Consider the following 8,243-nt stretch of genomic DNA (forward strand, 5'->3'; position numbering starts at 1 on the left):
TTGAAGCTCAAGGTTGGCATGTGAAGCAACCAAAGCAGCTTGACTAAGAATTACCAGCAACTCACTGATTCTATCTGTGCTGCTTTTTCCCATGTAGCTCTACTTTCAACATTGTTTTCTTGTCAGTGATGAGCTTTTCACAGCCACTTCACCTTTACTTATTGCCTATCTTCTTTCCATCCTTGCTCTTTTTTTTCTCTTCATATCCCTTCCTCACCAGTTCTGCCTTTTGTTTGTCCATTTAGACTATGCTGTTAGCAAATGCCACCCACAGATCTAACATCAGTTTTATGAGCATTGTAAAAGTTCTCCCCAGTTCATTCCTTTCTCCCTACTCGTCCTCTGACTGTGAAATGGCAGGAGACAATCTCACAGCGTGTCTATAACACCAAGTCCTGTTCGGGCTCATTTGAAACCATTTTAATACACAACAAAATGGGGGACAATCCAAGATGTTGAGTAGATCTTGGCCTAATGAAATAAGAGTAGCTTTCCTTTTACCCATCTCATTACTTTTTGCCCATAATCTCTCTTCAGGTGAGCTCATAAGAAATGGTGATATTTTCAGTACAAGATTTTAATTTTGGTTAAGACCTCTACTGTGTCTGAAGTTTCTTCATCTGATATTTGAAGAACAACTCAAATATACTATCATAAAAGGCACATCACTGGAATTCTAAATATTACTTTATGATATTATTTTTTTCTAAATCCTTTATTTACAATATTAAAGTAGAAAAGAGTGGGCAGCAGAAGAATTGGGTCTCTCTCTCTCAGATCTACATTTATTTTGCAGCACACTGTATGAAGACAGGCACAAAAATGACTTACTCCATCTATTCAGTGATTGTTTCTTTACATAAACAAATATTTGTTTGCCTAACAGTTATTTAATCCGTACTAACTAACTTGATTTTTATTCAACATTAATTTCAGCACTAGACTATAACCACCTCAAGTCTGGAGTGCCCTACATGAATGACTTCACTGCAAAGTGATGAAAGACAATAGAAGAAGGTGCCAGAAATGTCTGGATCAAGTCCATTGTGTTAAAAATATATTGCATACATCAGAATCTGATTGCATTGTGCTCTTGTACATACTGGTATTGCTGTTGCATGCTGGAAAAAATACATCAAATGCCTTCTGTGATCATTTACTTCCCTGGTATTTATAATTAGAATCACTGTGCTGTTTTGAGGCCAATCAAGAATATTAGCCTATTTTGCTAAGGACTGTATAAACATTGGGCATTTTGTACAGTGGGCAGTGGAAAACAGTCCACTGTCTCAGCTAACTGCAAAGGAAGTATGTCTGGAACCCCTGCATCCTCATGGCCTTGCACCCAAATTAATTCTGTAGGACATATTAGTATCGGCACTGTGCCCCCTTGTCCCTACGATTCACATCAGTTTTTTTCAAAATGTTGCAGAGCACTTGGAATAAGTGAGGGCTCTCTTCCCTGCTTTATCACCTGAGGACTATGGGTCTGTAGGCAGCTTGTGAGCTCTTTCGCCTAAAGTCTGAACATTGCTGCTGGATTTCCAGCAGCAGAAAGGGATTTGTATACCAACAAGTTTTAAGAACTACCTGCCAGTTTTCTTAGCTAACTTAAAAGGAATTAATGTCTCTAATGTAACAGTCGTTGTTTTATCTTGTATGTCATATGAATTTAGACTCTCATACACATATCAGATATTATGCTTTAAATATTATTACAAGTGTGTTATGTTCAGCTAACTGTCTAGATTGAGTGGTGAGTTGTAGTCACAGGCTCCGTACTCTCCCTGACAATAATAGCACTTCTGTCATATGCTGCATGAATGGCTGTTGAGTAATTAGTTTTAGATATTTCTGGCAAAGCTGCCCAAGCTTGTTCATTTACGTTGCTGCTGCAAGGACAATCCAATGGAAGTGACTTCTGTTTGGAATAAGCCTTGTGAGAAAGCGTGACCTAATGCAGCCTGCAATTACAGCACACAACATAGCGCTTAAGTGAGCACCTATAACCTGCACTAAAACTTCTTTCCTTATTGTCACTTAGGGCAGCTGAACTCTTGTGGCACTTTGGAGCTCAGTGGCAGGCAAAGACCAAGAAGCATAGGGATACCCTCGTTCCTCTGTTGGTATCCTTAATACCAGACCCATGAGTGGCATAAGAATGACTGTGTTAACATTATTTTGCTACAGGATTACCTATGTACTAAATAAGCAGCTGTGATTATCAAAACTGGTGGAACAACATAAAAAAATAACAGAGCCTGTAGTCACACCACATCTGCGAAGAAAATCTTGCCTTTCATTGGATTTAGCTTCTCAGGAATAAGGAAGAATCTGCTTGCTGATACCTGAAAAAAGCTTCTGTCAGTATTCTGTCACTAAAATCTCTTATAAAAACATGTTTTGTTGTTGTTATTGTTTTAACATCTATATATATTACTCTAGAAAATATCATCAAAAAGCTGTGTGCACACATGCGCGCGTGAAAGGATAGCACCTGAGCTTGAGGTCTGGACACTAGGTAAAACAGTTTATAGGCAAAACTGTTTATATAACAATCAAGTAATTCGGAGTAATTAACCAGTCACAGAAAGTGTGCAACTTTGCATCAGATTCACAGAATTCATAGAATCACAGAATGAAGATCCAAACTATTAGTGCTATTTCAGTTTTAGAGCAGACAAACCTGAGGACCAAGGGAAGAAGGAAGAAAGAAGAACTGAATATTCCAAAGGAAAGAAAAAGCCAAGACAGAAGACTTAATGATTAAAAAGAACATAAAAAAATCTCCTCAATACAGACAGAACATTTCATAAACAGCTTTCAAAACCTAAGAGGCTAATTAGCTACTGTAAAAGGAGCTATTAGAAAGAGTACATCTTTTTGCGTTGCATTTTTCATTTTCTAAATTCAATTTATTTTTTCTTACACACAATTTTTGAAGCAATTATTTTTGCAAGCCGCATACTGACACTGGTAATATTCTTATTTTTAATTAGGTTAAATTAGAACCTGCACATGCATCATGTCCCCACTGCTCATTAAGACAGAGAGATGAAGTCTGAAATTGTGATCTACTTTTAATACAATCCAAGAAAAAAAAAAAAGCGGAGTAAACTCCAGTTTTGTATTGGTAACTATGCTCTACAGGCAGACAGTTCTGGAAGAAAATGCAGCCAATCTGATGTGTTAATATTTTGCTCAAAGAGATTTTTTTCCTTCTTTTGTTGAGTCCAGTTAATCTTTAGCCACAGTTCCAGATCATCCCTTTGTTGCACACACCCTTGACACCCAGGTGAAGGACTTCAAGTTGGAGGGCAGAACTTCAAGCAGAGGAGCTCTGCGTTGCTTTATTGCCCTTCAGAGTGTAGTTGTACTCTGATTCCAATATGTGGTAAAAGTGATTTCTACAGTTCTCCAGAACCCAAACTGAAGTATGTTGTTTTTTCTTTCACAGTAGCTGGATTGCTCTTTTAATATTCTTAACAGATTTTGCTTGGCTTAGCCGTACCTAATGCCTTCTCACAGATATGAGTTACAATTTGGGGAATAGCAGACAGTGCATGGTTTTAGAGAGCACTGGTTGTGACTGCTCTGCAAAATAGCTGGTAGTTTCAGAGGGAGGAAGTTCCCCAACAAGGACCCAACAAGGCATTCAGAGAGGGATTACATTACTTTGTTGTTTCTCCTCTTTTCCACTTTTCCATTCAGTAAGAACCAATACTGAGAATCATAACTTGGGTCGTAACACAAGTGAAATTGATTTGGCAGGACTAAGCCTATTCTTAATTCCTAAAGAGATGATACTTCTTAGGTGAGGGTTACTGAGAGCTGTCAGTCACATCACCTAACTGTAGCCCCTGAAATAAACCACAGGTTAGCCAAAGATAAGGAGAGGGCTTCCAAGATGCTCTCAGTTGCTTACTACAGACACAGTAATTGACTGGTTTGAGCAAAAGCCTTTGAACGAGTATTACGTGTTTCCACTTAAACTTCTGAGCATGAATTATTATGTCAAAGGTCCAAAATGATAACAGGCACACATAAACATGTATATAAATATGTGCCATATTCTAATTCAGAAATTTATAATTTACATTATAATACACATCATTTCATATCTGGGCACCTTAATATAATAGTGCCAATTCCAAACAGTCTAGGAGTCATTCTGGGTCTTGGGCCTGCTCTCCAAATCACATGGTTATTTAAAAATCATGAGACTCTCAGTAAGACTTTGTGTATGACTTCACTCATAACACTTGGCAATGCCATCACACACTCACCCATTTTAGCTAAGTCGAACACCTTGTGGTAATATGTTAAGAGTGCCAGGGATCTGTAAAGATCTACAAGACCCCAGGATGAATGTGAACGTTTTAGCTATGAAGTGTGTGCAAAACAAACGCGTAAAGTAGAACTAAAGGCGGGTGTTTTTTTATGTTTGGTTGGTTGCTTTTTAGTTTGTTTCCATTTGCAAAGGCATTTTTTAGATCCTACTAGTCTACCCTGACCAAACTAACTTTAATTTAAATCCATGATACAAACATACCTTTATTTGTATATTTAGACCAGTATGAAACTGCAGAGAAGATACAGAAATTACACTTCAGGACTATTTAAAACACAAGAAAACATGAAGAGAAGGCTAAGATTATGACATCTAGATTTTGTAACCCGCTCTTCAGAGAACATACAGTACATTTTACATCTGGTCAGTGGAGCTACAGGAGTAAAATAAGGCCTAAGTGTTTGCATTCCATTTACATCTTTCTGTATGCCTTCTTTAAGTGAGAGCAGGAGATCATTGTAAGTGAAAGCAGGAGTTGATTTATACTGTAGTTTTCCACTGTGCCAGACAGTTTTGTGCTTCATTTTTCCCTTTCAAGCTTTAGGCCTACTATGTAACATTGCTTATTTATCGTAAATGATGTTTTCAATATATTATTGTCTGGCTTGTAGAAATCTTTGACACACCCCAAGTGAGTACTGTAATGTTGTTTGTGGCAATATTCAGAGATTTTAGAGCTAGAGGCTGTATCACAAACTGCAGGAATTAGCATTGTTCCCTGAATGAAACGAAGCTCTACTAATATCAGAGTTTCCTGAAACCATGCTTGGATTTAGCTCCAAATTTTCCATTTGTGAAAAGTTCAACCATTTGCTGAAGTTTTGCTTCTCTGGAAACAGACAGCTGGCTTTTACTCCCTGGAAAAAAATGATTACAACTAATAGACAAAAGGTTCTGTTTGTTTGTTTCGAAACAGCTGCTTCTAATCTACCTTGGATTTCCTCTAGTATTACAGTATCAAGGAGGACGTGAGCAAACAAACAAGAGGACAATGAGATCCTGAAGGGCAGATTTCCAACACCAGAAAATCCACTTGTAGTGGATTCAAATGTAATCTGATGCAATAGCAATGTAGCTCACTGCAGTCATTTATTATATTGTCCTTTAGCTCCAAATGTACAGAATATTTTCCTACTGAGCCTGCATAATTGCATTGCAGGAGATACCTAGGACTCATGGAAATTCTGGCAGCTGGGATCATTGCCTTCTGAACTAGCATGTGAGGCTCTTAAAATTCAGGAAAGCATCATTATTTTTCACAGTGTTCACATTTTACTTGTTTATTCACTACTGTCCAGGGCAAAAGGATAAAGACAAAGGCTCTGTCAATAATAAAGCCTTCATCATTATCTGCAATCCTGTCCCTGATGGCTGCTCCATGTCACAGAAACCCAACTAGCTGACAGTGAACACCCGTCCCTCATTTCATTCCCCAGTGCCACCCTCTCCATTCATTGTGGATCTAGAGCTGGAAGGATAAAACTGAGAGGAAGCCAGTATTTCCTCACACTTAATCTGTGTGTCCTGAGACAGTATACACTCTGGCTATGCTGTTAATCTCTAAATCCCCTAAACAGATAATGCTTTCTAGAGAAGCTGCTGTAGACACTGAGAAGAAGATAAAACTCACTTGGTTGCTACCTTGGAAGACTTCAGCTTCCCAGGCTGAACATGAACATATAGCAGGAACAAATCCCTGTCTTGGTCTAGCAATTTTCTCCTGTGTGAAGAGATAAAACCTGCTGAAAATAGGAACCGAACCATGAAACTTCATTCCAGCAATCTGGGATGTCGAGAGACCTACCAAGACAGCTTTCAGCTTTGCTGCTGCTTGCAGGGACTTTGCTGGTTTCCCCTGGGCTTGGCACCAGCCCAGCACCTCTTGCTCGGAGGAGTAAGGTGTCCCTGACAAAGGAAAGGCCATTAAAATCTCCACATATTGTGGCAACTTTCCAGTGAGCTCTAGAGTTCTGCTCATCAGTTACTTATTTTCTGCTCTTTCAACCAGCACCACGGAGAAGTGAAACGTATCACATAGCTTCTGGTTTGCCGCCAACTACAAGTGACCCATTAAAAAAACCCAGGTGAAATTCTCACTCTGAGTACAGACAGCTCTGCACAGGATGGTACATTCTGCCTGTAAGACCTTTGACAATCTGTAGCATTTAGATTTTGACAGAAGGAAATAGGAAAGGGAGGTCAAGAATAATTCAAGATTGGAGTGCTGTTGACAGGACTTCTCCAGGAGCTGGCACAAAGATCTTGTTTGACAGGGGGCTATATTGAGAGATAACATTGTGAGTGTGCCACAGTTAGTCTCAGTGTTCTGAAAACAACAACAACAACAAAAAAAAAAAAAAAAAAAAAAACAACCAAAATCTTATTGAGTCTAGTTTCCAAGTTAAAGAATGAGACAGCACTCAACTTTTCCATGTAAGCTGAGAAGATGTGGATGGTGGATGTCTCACAGCAGGAATGCATGGTACCAAGGACTCTGATTTCAAGAATACCTTAAAATGTATGGTAAACTCAATTAAAGAACCGTGTCCATAAAAGACAAGTACAGTCATGAAATGGATGTCAAGAAATTCATTGCAACTTATTGCAACTCATTAAAAGAAAGTCTATTCATCTGCATTCTTAAAAACAAACAAACAAACAAACAAAAAACTGAGGGCAGCACAAAAGCAAAAGACACATCCGTGAAGTAAGGATTCATGAAGAGGAGATATGCAAATACCCTGCATTGAGATAAGGCCTCTGATTCATTTTAATGCAGCCATCAAGCTTCATCTCCTGGGAAATGCTCCATGTACAGACTTGCACCAAGCACCTGCAAATCTCTGGAGTGAAATTTATAGCTGCTAGTGCAAATTGTTCGCAAATTAGGTTTCACTGGAACTTCAAGCTTTCCCCCTCCCCTCTGGCCTTCATTTTTTCCTCTCCAAGAAGACCCCCTAGCCCACAAAAGGAACATACAAACATTTTTTATTTTTTATATACATATAAATGATGCATGCATATACCTATGAAGGAAAAAAAAAGTACTTTGAATTGCAGTGCATTCAAAAGTGAATATAATTCAGCAACAGATTCACCTACAGCCTTTATTCTGTTGTTCATTACACAGCATTCTCCAGATAACAAATGACTATTTATTCTCTTACTGCTCTTAGATGGCCAGCACAAAATATTCCTAGTGTCAAATGGTTTATTTTTTAAACCTGTTGCTTATCTGTTCAAGACATGTTGTTTGGAAGCTGTATGTGTAGAGTAGAAACCCCTTGACTAATAATTATAATTAAGTAATGAAGATTATGTCACTATATCTGGCGATCTGGCAGGTAAGGGAATACATTAAGAAACAGAATATATAAAGATGAACAAGTCTAGAAGATATGGATCCCATAGTCTTCTGAGAATTAACTAATAAAATTACTGAATGACTTGTAATTATATTTTGTACTCTAAGGGAGTGCCAGAAACATGTCTGAGGAATTGGGAATGAAAAGATGGATTGATGAAAACTATTGTTATATATAAAGAAATACTAGTAATTACAATTTGCTAAACATATCTTGAGCTATAATAAACTTAATTAAGGTAATAAATAAGAAAATCCACGTGTACCTACACTGGTGAGGACTAAAAATAAGGAGTCAGTGGACACAGATGCAGAGACATATGACACTTAAATATTTTAGTGCGGATTTTGATCAGGTAAGTTTTGATACAGCTATAAAATCTCATAGGACTTAAAAGCTTTGGAGAGGTGACCAGTTCTGTATTCAGCAGCAACAGGAGTTTCCTTCTTCAGTTTGATACTACAGTGGTAACAAGTACAATTATGTAGTTAAATACAGCAAAAGCCTTCATTTAAAAGAAAAAGAAG

Source organism: Lagopus leucura, unplaced genomic scaffold, assembly GCF_019238085.1.
Source record: "Lagopus leucura isolate 7727_CA_CO unplaced genomic scaffold, USGS_WTPT01 Super-Scaffold_100002, whole genome shotgun sequence".
NCBI lineage: Eukaryota > Metazoa > Chordata > Aves > Galliformes > Phasianidae > Lagopus > Lagopus leucura.